General features: G+C 34.2%; 1 protein-coding gene and 1 pseudogene across 1 annotated transcript in view; one reads left to right on the top strand and one right to left on the bottom strand.

The window, feature by feature from the left end:
• The window catches only part of SPAG16 (sperm associated antigen 16), a 1019820-nt gene that overhangs the window by 372394 nt on the left and 627734 nt on the right, over nt 1-19692 (bottom strand). The window lies entirely within an intron of this gene.
• LOC132013322 (Y-box-binding protein 1-like) lies at nt 629-6695 on the top strand (annotated as a pseudogene).

Below are 19692 nucleotides of genomic sequence, written 5' to 3'. Positions count from 1 at the left end.
GTTAACATTGGAGTTGTGGCTGATACAAGAAAGTCAGAATTTAGCAGATATGAATGATCTCAAAATGAATTAGTTGTGCCTCAGGAACAAGGTATCTCCTTCCCTTTTTGCCACATTCTGAGTTATACCAGAAAAAGTCAAAAGCAGTGTGACTACATCAAAGGTCACTAGACTTCTAGAGAGTCAACTTCTGCTTCAAAGATAGTCGCCCGATGGCTGAGCACCTGCCACTAATTTCCTTGTCCAGTATAGCACTTTGGACCAGTTAATTCAGTTTACTTTACCCAGTACTTATGAAGGACTTTGGGAAGTTCTAGAGGTGGAGAATATCCATATTTTAAGGTGTTTTTTAAATTGGCTGATCTTCTCTACTCCATTTAAAAATAGTTCCTCTAATAATAATGATTTTGCAATAGTAAAAAAAAAAAAAAGAAAATCATTGTTTTAATTTACATGAATAGAGCTTATTATATAGCATATTCATGTTTGAAATCAATATATAGATATGTTCCATTTAATAATAATATACCATATTACAAATCACACAGGAAAGGAATGTGTTAAAAATTAAGTCTGCCTCTAGGGCAAAATTTATCAGCTACATCTAACAACGTAGGATAAAACCCCCATGATATGCAGCTGCTTGGAGCCTGACAACTACTCCAAGGAAAGTGAGAGTACTGTGCAGCAGCCCTTAAGGCTGATCATCCTTAGCAATGTCATCTGTCAGACTCTGGAAGGCAGATCCCCTGTGGGTAGGTCAGTATTCTTGCTGACTCTATTAAATTGCAACTATGTGAACTTCCCCATCATGGGTTATCTACTCTTTAGGTGCAAGAAATGTTATATCTTGAGATTTTACACTACTCTAAGTATAACCGGAAGAGGCCTAATTAGAATGTTATAGCAGATAGAACATCACTTAGAAAAGCAAAATGAAAGTTAGCACCCACAAAGGAAGAGAAGCACAAACTTTGAAGTGAACGAGATGGGGAAGGAAATAGCAAATAAAAAAGCAAATAAGTTTAATGCAACTTTTCTCTCTGAAGGCTCTCTGAACCTGGCCATTTCATCACGCACTGAATGTGCTTCTGCAACTCTTCTTCATGCGGAGCATTGGTAAAAGCTTTTCTTGGCAATTCTTCTTGGTCTTCCTTTTTCTACCCTTAGTTTGATAAATGTCTTTTCCTTTTGAGCTATTATTCCTCTGCTATAAAATATTTTCAGAGAGAGGAAAAAAAAAAAAAACACAATGAGCTGAGTAAGAGACTGGCTTGTAAAACACTAGCATTAGCAAAATAGTACTGCCTGTCGTCCTTGGAAGGGTGGAGGCCACAGGAGAGGTAACGTGAAATTGCCAGAGATATTCTTGGAGCTAAATTCAAACATAACAAACTATTGTGTCATCATTATTAAAGAGTAAGACACTGCTGTGATTTTATGTTTCAGAATGTACAGTCAAATGTGTCCTCAAGGAAATAAGCAACCTCACTTTTTTAGCATGGCTCATCCTTCTGTATTCTGAACACTTAACAATTATGTTTTAGAGTAAAAATGAGTAATATTGTTCTGGTGACTGTCACGATTTGGCTTGAAACCTGTAATCTCTTTTGCAGAAGTGAACCTTTTTTTTTTTTCTTTTTTTCTTTTTCCTAAAGCCCATAATGACTTTGGTGGAGAACAAACTTGCTTTAGTAACCCTGGAGAAGAAATAATCTTGTGACATAGAGAAGAGAAAACAGATGAGAGAAGAGGGGAAAGCTGTTTAGTAGTATAGACTACCAAATTTCAAGTGCCTCTTACTATTTTCAAGAAATGACTTTTACACTAGTTCCTTTATTTATGGGAATAAATGTGAGGTTTTTTTTTTTTTTTTTGGAAGATTCATTGTGAATGTGAAACAGGGTTAAAATTAACCAATTAACTTATAAAATGTTTATATGAGCTTTTAAGATTAGTATTAAACAAAGCAGGATAGTCAGAACTAAAGCAGACAGTAATAATAGTCCAAAACCACACTCTTTTTGAAATTATATGTTAATTCATTCATTTACATGTGCACACATTTATTCAAAAACACCTGTTAGGAGTGAAGTGCCCTTATATAAAGATACAAATATGAGCACACACATGCATGGGCCCTGCCTTGTGGAGCTTACAGTATTGTGTGAAGAATTTGCAGTTTTATGAATGACCACAACAGTGAAATTTTACATAGTCAAATCTTCCCTCAGAAATTGGTTTCAGTGGTGAGAACTAAAGAACTCATAGGTGTTAAGGAGGCAAAGAAAGGGAGGAGGCAAAGAAAGGTCCTTTGTAAGTAGAGAGAACAAGACATACGATAACCCTGCAGAGGATGTACATGTTGACTGTGGGAACTATGGGAAAATCAACTGGATTCAGCCAGACAGACCAAGAAAGAGGATAATAACATGAAGTTGGAGAGACAAGTAAAGGCCAGGTCATTTGAGGTGTCAAAGGTTATATTAAGACATTTAAAATTTTTTCTAAGAGAAAAGTGAAGCAATTTATGGTTCATAAACGGGAGTTGATGGGACTGGAAGGTCATATGAATATATGAAATTAGAAGGGACTTTGGAAAAAATCACTAGGGCTACAAAATGAAAACAGATGGGTATCAGGCACACTGTATATGAATAGATTAACACATTATTGCATAATAACCAAAGCGGTAGCCCCATTCTGGAACCGAGGAGGAAACCACCCTGCCTTCTGGGTCATTCCTCCCTTTTCCTGGAGGATCACATATGTTTTATCATCTGACAGTACTACTGTCCTGACCCATAAAATCCCAGAACTTCAAAGGCCTTTCTTCATTTTGTCCCATCCCTGTCCCCTTTAGTCTAAGCTGATGGTGTTTCCGCTGTTCTAACACCATGTCTCTCCCTGGCTTCTGCAGAGAGGTTGATTAGATCCATGAGTCATACCCACAATCACCTTATGGAATTACGGTCCATGCCATCCTTGGTGTTTTCTCTAAAATACACCTTCTCATTTTTTGCAGTACCGATAGACAGAATTTTCTAGCTCTTCAAGTTCTGGTTTCTTTTGGCTTAACAACCTCTTCAATTAATCTGTCTCCTTTCATGTTTTACTATAAGCAGCAAGGAGAAACCAGGCCACACTACAACACTTTGTTTAGAAATCTCCACAACTAAATACCCAAGTTTGTCACTTACTGCTTTCCCCAAAACATTAGAACACATTTTAACCAACCTATGTGCTGCTATATACCAATGATCGCCTTTCCTTCAATTTCCAGACAGATGTTTCTCATTTTTGTTTGAGACCTCATCAGAAGTACCTTTACCATCCATATTTCTACCAACAGTCTCTTCAAGGCAATCTAGGCTCTTTCTATCATGTACCTCATAACTCTTCTGGTCTCTGCACTTCACCCAGTTCCAAAGCCACTTCCACATTTTAGGTATTTATTGTAGCATCACTCCCTTCTTGGTACCAAAATTTGAATTACTATGCTAGGTTTGCCCTAACAAAATGTCACAGATTAGGTGGCTTAAGCAATGGAAATTAATTTTCTTACAGTTCAGAAAGCTGTAAGTTCAAGATCAAGGTACCACGGGATTACTTTTTTCTGAGGCCCCTCTCCTTGGTTTGCAGATGTTCTCACATGGCCTTTCTTCTGTGGGTATGCATCCCTGGTGTCTCTGTCCAAATTTCTTCCAAGAACACCAGTTACATTGGGTTATGGGCCTATCCATAAGACTTTATTTAACCTTAACTACCTCTTTACAGGCTCTGTCTCTAAACACAGTCATATTCTGAGGTACAGGGGTTAGGGCTTCAAAATGTGAATTTGGAGGATCATAATCCAGCCCATAATAGGCCCCTTCCCATGCTTCTGCTTAACTCCATAGTTCCTTACTAGAATACACACCTGTTAGGCTGGTGCCCTCTTCATTTTTCCTGATCCCATCAGTTCTTTTATTGCACAAATGAACTCTACATCTGACACTCCTGTATCAATTGCTGTCAGGTTTTATATTCAGATATCTAATACATACATCTAGAATTCTGATTTATTGTAATGAGAATGAAGTAAACTATGTGTATGAGTGTGTGTGTTTATGTGTGTGGTATGTGTATAAAACATTTATAAATGTTTTATAAATTTATTTATAAATGGTTTATACACACACACATACATACACCACATATAGAGAATACCTATAGTGTTTGGGAGAGTGATAAGAGACCCTATCTTTTTCTCTAATTTCATAAATATCACTTAATACAAATTATATTGAGAGTTAGATAAGAATGTGGTAACTTGAAGTTTCACTGCTATGTTTTACTCAAATTCCTCAAATCAGACCATTTGGACATTGATTCTGACATAGAAAGAACCAGGACAGTGCTTCTCAAATTGTATTTAGAAAAACTGCATTAACCAGAACTATTTGGGACACTTGTTAAACAATAAACATTCCTAGGATCAAGATAAACTTAATTAGAATTTCTTGATATGGGGCCCAGGAGTCTGCATCTAAACCCAACCTCATCAAATGACTCTTAAATACATGAAGCTAAAGAAAATTTGGCTAGGATTTTTCTTCAGGCCTCTTCTTGGTGACAGAGACAGTCATATTGTTTTTAAGACAGCCCTTTCCTACTAAAAGGAACAAATACTGTAATGCAATTGGTATAAGTTTTGATAAAACAGAATTGAAGTATGAAGAAAGGTCCATTTGCTGATGCCCTTCAGGATTAAAAAATTCTATCTGAAATGTATATAGATAAAATCTAATCTTTATATATTCCTTTTTCTATAATTCTATTCTTTAATATAGAACATATCTTAAAGCTTTTATATATTTTTCAAATGGTGTTTCTACAAAATGTACATTTCCAAAGTATTAAAAAAGGTTCTTTTTTTCTTTTTCCTTATAATTTGAGGTATGTTATATAACTTCTCTTAAAAAATTACCTCGATATCTGTCCAGTCTTGTCCTCATGGGATTTTGGCCCTCAGGACTCCCCATGGCTGTCTCCAGATTTCTCGCAGTAAACTCACAATAGCTGTGGGGCAGCCTGCCGGTCCCCAACTACCTGGCATGGAGCCCACAGAATGTACAACTGCAGAATCTGGTTTTGAGACATCTTAGAAAAATGATACTATGTGAACGGAAAATACTTATACTCATGCATTTTAAAGGTCATAATTTACATCAGTATAAACATCATCAACTAGGAATAGGGACACATCTATAATGATTTACATTTATAACCAGATATAGATGTTTCTACCAGGATGATTAATTTATATATATATATATATATATATATGTTTTTCCATAGAATGGCATTGTTATTTCTGAAACAAAACTAGAGAGAATGTCACAAACCAGAGAGCATAAGAGAGGTTAAAAAAATAAAAAGCAGCTTTAGCTTAAATAATCTGGGTAAGGAGGTAAGGCTATCGTTCATATAATCCAGATCAAAAAAGGCAAATAAATATTGAAGGACAAGAAGAGATGTTGCTGCTCAAATGATCAAGATCAAGACTACCTTTAATACAACAAAGTTTCATCTAATTTCTTAACTGATCCTCTCTAGTCATTGAGACAAGCTTTTTCAGATTGCTGTTTTCACTTTAGAAAATGCCTAAACTGCTAAATTCTGCTTAGATGTTACCCATGGGGAATAATGGATAAGTAGTTTGTTTCTTCAAAGCCATCTAGGAACCCTGAGCAGCCCCACCGTCAGCCTAGTTACCATCACCACAACCGTGAGCAGCAGGGCTGGGACTCAGCAGCCAATTGCACCCTCAGTACTGCCCATAGCAAGCCTGTCACCACCCGCAGCCAAGCAGGGAAGAGAGGCCAGAGCAGCCCCACCTAGGCGACACCTACCATAATAGGGAAGAAGGTCATCACAATAAAGGTTTTGGTAATCGTAAAATAATTCAATGTAAGACATAGATATGGTTTCATTAATATGAATGATACCAAGGAAGATGTATTCATGCATCTGACTGCCAAAACTTCACAGTGTAGGAGATGGAGAGACTGTGATGTTTGATGTTGTTGAAGGAGAAAAGGGTGTGAAGGCAACAAATGTGACAGACCCTGGTCGAGTTCTAGTCCAAGGCAATAAATACACAGCAGACTGTAACAATTATAGATACTTTCAAGGCACGGGTCCACAAAGTTCCCAGCAGAATTGCCAGAATTGTGAGAGTGGGGAAGAAAGTGGGATTGGAAAGTGTTCCAGAAAGCCGGGTCTAACAGCACTGGCTCTATAGCAGGGTCACCTCCCACCTTACTGTATGCAGAGACCCTGTGGGCTTGGACCAGTCTTCCAACTTGCTGTGCAGGGAGAGTTGATGGGAGTTGCTGACAACCAAGGTACAAGAGAACAAGATAGACCAGTGAGACAGAATATGCACTGGGATTGTAGACCATACTCCACAAGCTTCCTTCCCGCCAAAGATAGCCTAAGGAGGACAGGAATGGGGAGGGTAAGGAAAAATCAAGACAAGATCCAAGGTTAGCAGTTACCTCAAAGTCAGTATTGACACTGAAATTCGATTATCAACACAGACACTGAGAATACCCTAAACCACAAGATGGCAAAGAGACAAAGCAGCCAATCCACCAGCTGAGACTTCATCCCCTCCCAAGGCTTACCATCTGTACTGTCATCTGCTTTAGTCATACCGCAAGAAGAAATGAAATTCCAGCAGTAAGAAATGAACAAAAGATTCAAGCTGAAGACCTTAAGTGCTTGTTTTTTGCCCATTGACCAGATAAAAAGAACTATCCTCATTATCTATGCAGCATGGGTTTTAATTATTTTTACCTAGATATCTTCTTTTGGCAACTAATTTTTTTTTTAAAGCTTGGTTTTTCTTCATACACCTTTAAAGGTTTTTAAATTGCTTCATACATGTTCAAGTTGACATTTTTAAGAACACCATTCTTAATCTGTAATAAAAAATTTACAACTTGACTTTTTTCCAAAAAATCAACAAATGGCAAGCACCTGTTAATAAGTTAAAAAAAAAAAAAAAAAAATCCATGCATCAAGTTGTCCAGGGCTGGTAGTGACTTAGAGAACCTCAGTAAGCAGCTTGTATTGATGGAGAAACTATAGCTTGGCAGCAGAAAGAAAAGACAAATTACGTCTTATGAACCATAGTGACTAAAGGGGTATTTACAGAATTTATCAAAATTATTTTATTACTTAGAAGATTGTATTTAGAGAAATTTCTAGAGTTTTTAGTGCTGTATAAAGTAAAAATTACACAAATGTAAGGACTGTTATTATTTACTTGATGGTACCTTTTTTTGAAAGAAATTAGAAAACATCAGAAAAAAAAAATGTTGACATGAAATAGAAGACACAAAAGACAAGACTCCAAGGAGTAAGTCAATGCATCTTCTGCTCAGCAAATAGGACAAGAATATGTCATAATTCTTATCTACGTGGAGTTGGGGACTAAAAAACAGAGAAGTATAATGGTTGTTTACATTCAGATAAGGAATACATATATCTAGAACTTTATTTACTGTAATAAAAATAAGAGACACTTACTTATGGGTATACAAATATGTCTATCACATGGCGATAGTTTATCTCAGTATTGTACATACACAAACAATCTCCATTGTTTTCTAATTTTCAAATGGACTTAATAAAAATCTCAATTCTGTCTCTGATAGCATGGATAATATCAATTATCTAAGCAACTAGGCCACTGCATTGTTTCTTCAGATGAATGAAACTCCTGGTATGAAGCCTGTAATTTATCCTGAACACAGACCAGTGCTGCAACCAGGTAAGTGAATGGTTCTAATCCCATGCTCTAAATGATCAGGCTATTGCTCCCACTCTCATTATACTATTTTTTCCTCCAGCTATTACCCGTTCAATCCTTAATATTTTAGAAAATAGAAAAATACAAAAAGGAAAGTCACATCAAGTTGCTGAAAGGAAGGAATGAAAGCACCTGCTCTACAACACATTAACTCCTGTCTTAGTCTGTTTGAGCTGCTGTAACAAAGCACCACAGATTAGGCTGCCTTTGGTGTACCAGACTGCTCTCTCTACCTGGAGCTTTTTAAATTTTTTTTTAAATTTTTATTTTTTTAATGTTGTTTAGTAAAGCTTCATACCAGGTGAGATCTCTGATTCTTGTTAAGTCTGATTAGAAAATCCATTCTTTTATGTTAGCTGACTGCCCTCAAGAGATTTTTCTGTTAACAAGTATAGATTTTAAGACTTTTATCTAAAACTCACTATATTGACCAAATAAAAAGAGGCTGCATTTCTTCATAACTGCCCTCTAACAAAAGTGGATATGAAGTTCTGTTTTACTGTGGAGCACTTTGATGGACTGGGATAGATCAATTTAGAAGAGAAACTTAGAAGTCCTGAATCTACACACTCACTGCATAACAGTGATCAATTCAAAGTGATATCATGGTAAACATATTAAGTTTTATAATCTTACTAAATAAAAAATTTAGTAAGGGATAATTTTTTTTGGGGGGTGGCAAGCAATAATTAATAGATAGATAGGTAGATAGATAGCAAAAGCAAGATGATTAGTTGGCATCAGACTTCTAAAAAACTGTTTACAAAATAATATACCAGTAGAGCAGCATTTTAAATAAAAGGAAAGAAAATGTAAATCATAGATTTTATAGTCAGCTAAGTTTTCATTCAAGGATCAATAGTAAAAAACAGTTTTAAATACAGAATCCAACTAAGAGATGAATTGGAACATTTCAGCAATAGGATTACTGGTGAGCTTTTTAATATATTATAGGTTTGACACTAAAAGGTAAGGTGGATGGTGAAATAATGTTTATGATATGCACTACATAGTACGTGTTGTATGTTCTGACAGAGTAGAAAAATTGTACTTAAAAATGACAGGAGAGGGGTGCCTGGGTGGCTCAGTGGGTTAAGCTTCTGCCTTCGGCTCAGGTCATGATCTCAGGGTCCAGGGATTGAGCCCTTCATTGGGCTCTCTGCTCAGTGGGAAGCCTGCCTCCCCCTGTCCCTCTGCCTGCCTCTCTGCCTGCCTCTCTGCCTACCTGTGACCTCTCTCTGTCAAATAAGTAAATAAAATCTTTAAAAAAATGACAGGAGAAGGGAATCGGTAGAGGGAGGTTATAGTATGGAGTTAAAAGCATGTCATTAAAACTGCAATGTAGTAACATGGTTAAAAAAAAAAAAAGCAAGCAGGGAAACAAAAGAGTTTTAAAAATAAGTAAAAAGTTAGCCCACAGAACGAAATATAGTCCTTCTTAAACACTAAAAGAACTTTTTTAAAAAAGAGCCCCCAAACCATTTCACATAGAGTAATATAGCAAATACAATATACATGATAATTATTACATAAAATAATATGAGAGTTGCAATTAAACATTTCACATAACAATAAATGTGAATGAATGACTTAACTCATCTATTAAAAGGAAACAATTTTCAATTTGGCAAAGCAGAACTCATATGTATTCTGTATGAAAAACACATGCTTAAAATACTTTGGAAAAGCTAAATATAAAGAGATGGGCAAAGACACTTCTAGAAATAATAATAAAGCAAACCAATAATAATATCAAATAAAATAAACTTCAAACTAAACTGTGTTAAATATGACAGAATTAGTTTTTAATGCTAAAAAGCTCAGTTCACAGCAAATATCTAACAATTGTGAAAAGCTATGCACCAAAATAATACAGTAATACCTTTGTAAGCGAAAACTACAAGAGATGTAAAAAGACATAGAAAAAACCATACTAACCTTAGGTAATGTTAACACATTAGAATAAGTGACACAAGGACAGAATACAGAAGTCCTATAGAACCTAACCAGTAATGTAGAAATTTACACCCTAACAAATTGTGATTATACCGTCTCAGACACTTATGGGACAATCATAAAATCTGATAATATATTAAGTCACAAAAAATGAATTTCATAATTAAAAATGCTGCAAGTAAAATTTTAATGCATAAAAAATAGAAATTATTTAAGATAATAAAGATTAAAAGATTATTTTAACTAGAAATGATGTTTACTAAATAATTCTTGAGTGAATATGGAAATACAAAATAAAATAAAAGAACATATTAAAAAGAGTAAAAATGAAAACAGTAAGACACATGTACGAATGTGTGTGTATATGTGTGTGTATATATATATATATAAAATAATGTGTGAGACAAAAAGAAGCAATAAAATAAATTATATAGCCTTAAACACTATCAAAGAATATGCTTAAATTAATAAGTTAAATTTTCTGCTTAAAAATCTAGAAATATGAAAAAAGAAACTAAACCAACAGAAAACACAAAGAAGGTAAATAGAATTTAATTCAGTCCTGACTCTAAGAATGTTAATGTTTCACAGACTCAAAAGAAAAAGAAAAAAAGAAATTAATAAAACAAATAAGGGTAGAAAATCCTACTAATGAACACAAAGAAATGACTCACCATATTTCAAATAGATAACATTTGAATAAGTAACACCAACTATTGTAAGATGGGGAACATCTAACTCAAATAACTTAAACATGGTAGGGTAGAAGTTGGACTATATGCCTTCAGGCTAAAGATAGAAAAATTTCTAAACAAATATTGAATGCTAATTATTAGTAGGCCTCCTTTCTTAGACACCTGGGTTAGTAATAGTGAAACTGTTTTCTCTGCATTATAAGATTGAGCATATAAATAAATATATTATGGATAACTGGGGCTGTGTTTGTCATTGGCAAGCAGGGGAGTTTTAGACATGGAAAAGGAGGAAAGTAGAATGAATTCTGTCATGGGATTGGAATTAGAGGTGTCAATGTGAATCCATAATTTTTAATATATCTAGTTTAATGTGTGTATGTGTTTGTGTGTGCATATATTCATCTTTGTATCTATTTCTAGCTTGGTTTACTGAGAAGGACTAGGTGCAATGACCCCACCGCCTCATAGTCATGACAAGTAGAACCCAAATCTTGATCTCTAATAGCATTCTCCATTAAAAGTAACCAGGGCTTCTAGAAGAAAAGGCTGATTCCAGTGTTATAGCAAGAAAAGTATAAGATGAGCCTGAAATATCTTGTGTTGAAACTGAGGGAGGTGCTCAGAGAATAATATGGACATGTCAAAAGGACACTTTAGTCACCACAGAGGAACTTTCATTAGACAAGAATGTAACAATTTGAATGTTAAAATAATGGCATAAAAATATAACTCATTGAATGAAAGAGAATATTTGAATTCACATTGATATAAATCTTCAAAAAATGAGGGAGAAAGGGAAAAATTCTTCCTTTTAGTAGAAAACCCACTGATAAATGAAGAAATGATGGCATTAGGAAATCACCATCAACAACTATCATAATAATAATCGATGAATTATCAGGGGATGCTAAAATGAGTAAGTAAATTTTTTAGAAGACATGGAATATTTACAGTCTCAAAGTACAAGATAATTATTAATTTTATATATATGAAATAATCAGCTCCATTGTCAAAAAACTTAACAGAGTCCAAATGATAAAAATTAACATCACCAGTAATGATATAGATCAACATGTGTCTCATGATATAATTTCCTGAGAAGATCATTATGACTGAGGTATTCCTGTTCAAGTTTCATAAGCTGAATCTAATCAAGAAGAAATGTCAGACAAACCCAAATTGAGGGACACTCTATGAATAACTGGGTTGTACTGTTAATGTCAATGTTATGAAACACAAAGAAAGAATGAGAAACTATTCCAGATGAAAAGGAACTAAAAACACAATGGAATGAGAACACATGATCCTAAATTTTCTTTTGGTATAAAGGCATTGGTGCAGTTGGACAAATTTGAATAACCTCTATAGATTAGATATTGCATCAATACCAACTTACCCAAGTGGATAATTTCTCTATATCTGTGTTATTAGGTATTACTCAATAAAATATTTGTGGGTTAAGGGATATTATGCCTACTATTAACTCTCAAATGTTTTGAAAAACATATATGCAGATGCATATTCGGAAAGAGTGAAGGGATAACGCAGCTGCAGTACGATGTTAACACATGGGGAACTTGGGGGAAGTGTATATTGCATTATTATTTTAACTTTTCAGGAGGACTGGAACTATGTCTAAATGAATGAATGAATGAATACATGAATGAAAGAATAAATAAAACCTTTCATCACCTTTCATCATTTCCCCTGCTACCATCTTGTTCAAAGTCTACCAAAGTATTCTGCCTGGATAGTTGTCTCTCTGTCCCCTTTCAGTCTATTCTCAGAAGCATAGCCCACATAACCTTTGAAAGTATAAATCAGATCATGTCACTGTTCTGCAGATAGGTATAGTGAGGACGCTGGCCCTTTTGACACTGTACTGAAATAATGTGTTCACGTATCTTTTTCAATCACTAAACTGTAAATTTCATAAACTGTAAATGTAAAATATTCATTTTACTATGCTTGCCCATATCCTTGCCCGTATGCCCTTGCCCATGGCCTCCACACCCACCCGAGTACTGACACTCCACAATGTTTATGTATCTGAAACTCTTTTCATGGCACAGAATTTGCTCCCTGTCGATATTATCTCTGATCTCTAAGTACATAGTAACATTCTGATTCTTTGTATAAAAGAACAAAGGTGTCCTGTGTCATGGATATTTCTATTCCTGAGGCTTAGATTATACCAGAAGAAAAGTAAGGGACCATCGAATATTTGCTCACTCATTGTTTTTATATCTCAACTTTGCCAAACCAGAAACCCTTGTTACACCTTCAAAATACATTAATTTAAAAAATTAATATAGACTTATGGATGTTATTTTATTTTTGTCTTTTCTAAATTCCTCATTTTATTATAACTTTAGAATTTGATTTTTACCAAGGGCTTACAACATGTAATATCCCTGGACTTCATCAAACTGTGAATCTAGTTGTGCTTTCCAGATGACTGTGGCACTTTAAATTCTCCCTAGCTTTGCTCTAGATGGTAGAAACACATCATTCTCTGGCAAAGTCTCCCTTTTTTCTCTAAACTGGCCCAGGCTCCAAGCAGCTGTATTCCTGCTTCTCTGTTAACTGATACAAGTGATTGTTATATCTCCTCAATATGCCCATAAATTTTCAGCTCCCTATTATTCATTCCGTATTTCATGGCTCTGTTCACTTGTAACTATTGACAAAAATGATTAATTATGGAAGTAGCAACAGATTCACCATTTGTAAAATATATGCTAACACTAACAGTGTATTTGGGAGGGGAACATAAAGAGCTAACTCTTGAAGATTCTGTTGCTATGATGCTGGACAAAATGAGGCACATATGGGCTAAGAATGGTAGATTAAAGCCAAAAAGGCCATTAATCACCCTTGCTTAATTTCTGTGGAATATTCCTGGACCTTTTGCTCTATCAGACATGAGCAACTTGATTCAGGGGTTTCCACTTGGCTTGGTATGGGTCTTCTCATCAGCACACCCTGAGACAAATACTTTGAAGGTCATTTACTGGGGGTGTGAATTCAGAAGGCACACACAAGGGAATGGGAAAAGTGATAGAAAGAAGGGAGAAGGGGCGCCTGGGTGGCTCAGTGGGTTAAGCCGCTGCCTTCGGCTCAGGTCATGATCTCAGGGTCCTGGGATCGAGTCCCGCATCGGGCTCTCTGCTCAGCAGGGAGCTTGCTTCCCTCTCTCTCTCTCTACCTGCCTCTCCATCTACTTGTGATCTCTCTCTGTCAAATAAATAAATAAAATCTTAAAAAAAAAAAAAAAAGAAAGAAGGGAGAAAACAGTAAAGGGCACGTTATGGGGTACACTGTGAGCAGTTAGGACTAGGACCCTGAGGTACCACTGAGGACCCTATGAGGAACCATATAAAATATGCTTCACAATTGTCCTACAGTTGTGGGGAACAGGTATATTAAACTATTTATCCACTGACTTCCATTTGTCCCCCAGAGGGGCATCTAAGAAAAACCCTTAGAGAAGGAAACCTCAGAGAGATGAAGATGGAGCCCTTGAGATAGGAAGTTGATAATGGCTGGGAGCTGTCCAGCAAGGCTGCAGGTGACCATGAGGTTATGGGATCAATGGCATCTGCTACAATATCTTAGCATTATTTTACCAGCCGACCCAGTATAGATGCATCACTTCTGAACACAGAGCCAAAAATACTGGCAAAATCAAATTCACTTGCAAAGTATAAGTCATTGATTGAAATCTTCGTATTTTTAGTACTGATTTCTTTAAATTCATAACCACAGCACTTCTTTATGTAATACATGTAAAATAATATACAAATTGAAAAAGCTTATTTGCAAGGTCAATCTATAATTCTAAAATAATAAATAAAAATAAATGTGTTATTAATATATTGTGTTTTTCTTCTATTTTTCCTTTTTGAGTAACTAATTTGTTTCCTCTTTGAAGAGTTTGGATTAGGAGGGAAAGGCTAGAATGAGGTGTGAGTGAGTCTTGTTTGTGGGGCATTTCCACATTTTCCAAGCTCTTGTTCATTTTCTCATCTCATTCTTTTCCTTTTTGTGTGTTCATATGTATGGGTTTTTTTCTTTTTTTTAACTACATTGTCCTTTCTGCTATCAGTCTAGTCCAAGCTGCTGCCATCTTTTGCGCAGGTGGAGTACAATAGCCACACATGATGTTTTTGCATCTACCACTGCTTTTTCCTCTCCATAACCTTTAGACTAAGAAAAGGTAAAACCTTTTTTTTCTTTTTTTGCACAAAACTCCCTAATAGCTTCCAATTTCACCCTGAGTAAAGACTGAACTCATCAAAATGACTTACAAGATTATGTAACTTGCCCCCACTTCCTGCCCACCAACACTTCTCTGGCTTCATTTCATATTTTCAAAATTGCTGTTCCCATTACTCACCCACCCAAGTTACTCCCAACTTGTTCCTCAAAGCCACACTGGACATGCTCCCACCCCAGGGTTTTTGTACTTACATTTTTTCCTCTGGAATACTTTTCCTCAGTACAGATATCTACAGAGCTCCCTCCCTTTCTTCTTTAGGCTTTTGTTCAAATTGTATCTTAATTGCTATTGCAATAACCCTCTTCCCACCAGTCAAATACTTCTTATTTCTCTGATTTTTTTCCCTCTACAACATGTATCATCATCTAACTCATTAGTTTTCCTTTTCATTTATTTTTTTATCTGCCTTCCTCCAAAAATCTCCCCCATAGCAGAGATTTTTATCTGTTTTATTTTTATATTTTAATTACTACATCTATAGAACTTAGAATAGTGCTTGCTGCATAATAGGCATTTAATACTTATGTGTTTATTGAGCATATTACAAGTAGAATTTTGGGTGTTTATATCTATGTGCATGACTTTTTTTTAAGTAACAAAATTCCTTTTCACATAAATATAGAAATAATAAAATTATCCAGGAAACCAGAAAAAGAAATTTCAGTTTCACTGCATCAGAGATATAGAGAATTCTTATTGAAGAATATCCTTTAATATATTCTAACTTTGTAAAACTCACATTAAATTAAAATCTTGGTTTGAGACACTTGTATGAAATTATAATTGGATATCAAGATATGTGTAGTATCCACAAAGATGCAGAAAGAGACTAAAGTATGCAAACACTTTAAAAAATACTAATGGACAACCTAATGCTTATTTGCTAAGCTGAGAATCCTATTCAGGCTTTAGCACATCAGGATGTATAGTGAGTGACTGAAAAGCAAAGAAGATATTTCTTGCATTTCTCACCATTTGCCCACTGACCCCTAGTCCTATGGTCTTTATAAACTATGACATTTGATATAAATGTGAGTCAAACCCCATAAGCCAATACAAGATGTACAATATGTGATTTCTGTCTTGGCATTGCATGCCATATTCCTCACTAACTCACCATCATTTCCAACAGTCAGGTACTATAAACTCCACAGAATAACTGCTGAAAATAATGGGAAGACATGCCTGGTTCAGTGTAATCTGAGAACTGAAGTACAATAGTGTGCTAGTTGCCTTGATCTCACACCATCATCCAACTATAGGCAGATGCTACAAATCCCAGAAAATAGCTGAGAGGAAAGTAGGAAACTCGAAGGTGATATTAGAATTAATTATGTATAATATATACAACTAATATATGTATAATAATAAATATACACATATAATATAATACATATATATAACATAAAATATATAATTATATTCAATATAATGTACAATTACATATGCTATGTATAATACTTAGTTAACTTAAAGAACACACTTAATCATTAATAGTACCATTATGAGAATCATAATAAATTCCAAGAAGCACTAATTTCCGAAGACAAGGAAGAAAAATTTAAATAACTGAAATTTAGCCAAAATAATTGACTAATTTGAATATAAAATAAAGAACCCAGTTAACCAAACTAAATTTTTAAAAATTTTCCAAAATTCTATGTCAGATATTTAAACATCAATTCCAGAATATGTAGAAATAAATGTCAGTGGTAGCCTGCATATCAAACATGTTTAATAAATATATAAGACATTTCAATGGTCCTAATATTTATATATTAAAACATTGACAAGAGAATTTTAGCCTAATTTGTAATATCAAAGTGACAAGAGTGTGGAAAAGTAGGCACACTCATGGAGTGCTGGATGGAATACATAAGTAGTTATGGTTAACTTTTTATAGAGTCTTTGTCGAAATGATTTAAATCCTTTCTTAAAATGTAGATTACAACACCTATAAATATATATCAAGGAGATGAGATAATGACTCTGAAAAAAGGCACCTGACGTTTTGTTCAGAGTAAAAAATACTTAAGAAACAATCAATCATCTTTTAGTAAGAGAATGTCCAAGCAAACAGTGATGCATCTATTTAATTAATTATAATGCATCCATGAGAATGAGAGTATATATGTATTTCTATTTAAAATATTCAAGATATATTACTGAGTGAAGACTAATTAACTTATGTATTATTAGGTATGGCACAATGCTACTATGATGACTATGGGAATTAATTAAAGCAATATCCGAAGAATTTAAAAATCTGAAAGGTTATAATAGTAAAATTTTATCATTAGTTACCTTTAGGGTTGTTTTTAGTATTTTTAAAACTCCACATTTTCTACATTGAGCAATATTTTACATGTGTAAAAAATATTTTACTTTGTGTAACAAAGAAAAATGATTAAAAAGCAAGAACTGGGTGATAGGGATTAAGGAGGGGATGTGTGGTGAGGAGCACTGGATGCTATAAACACCTAATGAATCATTGAACCCTGCATCAAAAACTAATGATGTACTATATGTTGGCTAACTGAACAAAAGAATAAAAATTAAATTAAATTAATAATAAAAAAAGAACTGATTGAACAGTGGCATGACCCCTCCTTGAAGCAGATGGAACTTTAACCAGATACCCAAAGTCCAAAGATATCCAGCCTTTAGATAGATAGGGATTTGGAAATCAGCAACAACAGACCAAAATGGGGAAAGGCTGAAAGAAAAAAAATGAGAATGAAGCTGATTCCTTTAACAAGACTCAAAGAGATTTCCCTTTTGGAATCAAGCATTTATGTTATATACTACATAGTTAGGATCTGTTTCATAGCTCTATTTTCTCTTTCTTTGATTGAGTTGTCAATCTTTCTTCAGTTTTATATTTTATAGTAATTTTTAATTTTAGTTTAATACCTAATAAGCTAGTTTTTCTTATCAATCTTTGTTGTTGTTTTCTCAGTTTTATCAATTGCTCCCCCCGATATAAAGGTTAGAATCACTTTGTCAATTTCGAAAAGCATCCAAAGCAAAAATGTTATCAGGATCTTCCTTAGAATTTCATTAAACCTATATATTAGTTTATAAAGAAGTTAAGTGGTATAGTTGTCTCTTTTGAACAAAGAACTTGGCATGTATGTCAACATTTATTTACTTCTCATTATTACGAAGTTTTATTCTTATATATTACACAAAATTTTTGTTTATGGAGTATATTTTTTGTTCATTTGGTGAATTTGCATTTTTAACTTTTGTTTTTGTATTGCCAGCAGAAAGGACACCTACTGACTTTTTTATTTAATTGTGTTGGATTACCTTTATGACATTTTAATGAGTTCTAAAACTCTGAGTTGGTTCTTGGTTCCTCAGGATTTTCTAAACAGGTCATTGAAAATAATTATCTTTTAATCTTTCTCTCTCTAGAATTTTTCTACATTACTGAAATAGTAAATGATAAATAATAGTGAGGCAAAGGCAAAACAGGTCTTAGTATGGTTTGTTAATGACTTTCCAAAGAAGCACTTTTAGATCAACAAATTCTGTTTTTTCATCCTCCATTAAATTATTCTTTAGTCCTTATTATTTTTTAACTGGTATTTTGGTTAATTTCATTGTATTATTCCTATTATTGTAAAGTGACTATTTATTTTTAGGCTTTCTGAAACAGTAATAAAATCATTTAATACTCTGACTTTCTCCTAAGTATGTTTTCGGTTGTTGCTCATATATTTTATCATAAAGTGAACTTCTTATTGTAATTTTAAGATGCTGTTATTCTTTGACCCATAAGTAAATTAGGAGGAGCATACACCTATATGCATGTTTAAGTATTAAATGTTTTTCTTTGGTTTATAGGCCTTCATAAGTACTGTAGTTCATAGGTTCCTTTTTCTTATTGATTTATGCTTCCCTATTACACTCATTCAACATCTAATACATCTTTAACCATTTGATATTATTTGGGTTTTAGGTGTGTATCCTTTAGGGTTCATGAATGTAAGCAACAGAAATTTATTTTGCTAACTACTACCCCCTCACTTCCCCAAAAAGAGAAAAAAAATAGTTTGTTATAAAAAAAGAGAGAGAGAGAAATAAAGAAAACTAAGTTACAATAAACACTTTCAAATTCCTGAGAACATCTGGCTAAGACACTTCCTCTAAGTATGGACTCTCAGTAATATTTCAATCACAAACAATTTCCTACTTGGTCCTCTGTCACTGCATTATCCAAATTCAAAGTTCTAAATGGGCATGCCCATCTGCTAACTTCCCAGAAACCACAAAAACAAATGAACAAAAAAGAACAACAACAAACACAAACAAACAAAATTAGATTTTACAGTCCTGCCTCATGATAAATTCTATATATTGCTAGTTTTTCCCCAGAGGAGAATATTTCTTGGCTGCTAGGCAGTCAAATAAACAACAAATGCCCCTATATTATATCTTTTACAGAATCTTATAATTTAATTTTGTTGTATGACTAAATTTGAAATGGTTTTGCTTTTAAGTATAGAATATATAAATGCCACAAACTGAAGTATCTGAATTTATATAAGTGTACTAAGAATCCAGGTATGCTCTGGATGTGATGCAGAAAGAGGGAGGGGCACACAAGGTGAGTTGTCTTTTTTTTCTTTCTAGAATTTTCTTCATTGAATGAAAGGCTTGAGTATAATTAATGGTCAAATAAATGATTATATGGAGTGTTCATGATTATCCATTAGAAATGCATTTTAATTAACTGTTAATTTTCTGGTTCTGTAGATCTACATAACAAGAGGTGTAGTTTTACCTTACACTGATCACAACCACAGTAGGATGCCAGAAACTCTTGCCAAAAAATGCTGCATTTAATTTCTAGTTTCATCAATGGTACCTAAAAATGATAATTAACATGT

This window comes from Mustela nigripes, chromosome 3 (genome assembly GCF_022355385.1).
Source record: "Mustela nigripes isolate SB6536 chromosome 3, MUSNIG.SB6536, whole genome shotgun sequence".
Classification (NCBI taxonomy): domain Eukaryota; kingdom Metazoa; phylum Chordata; class Mammalia; order Carnivora; family Mustelidae; genus Mustela; species Mustela nigripes.
This window is presented reverse-complemented; position numbering and strand designations above follow the sequence as displayed.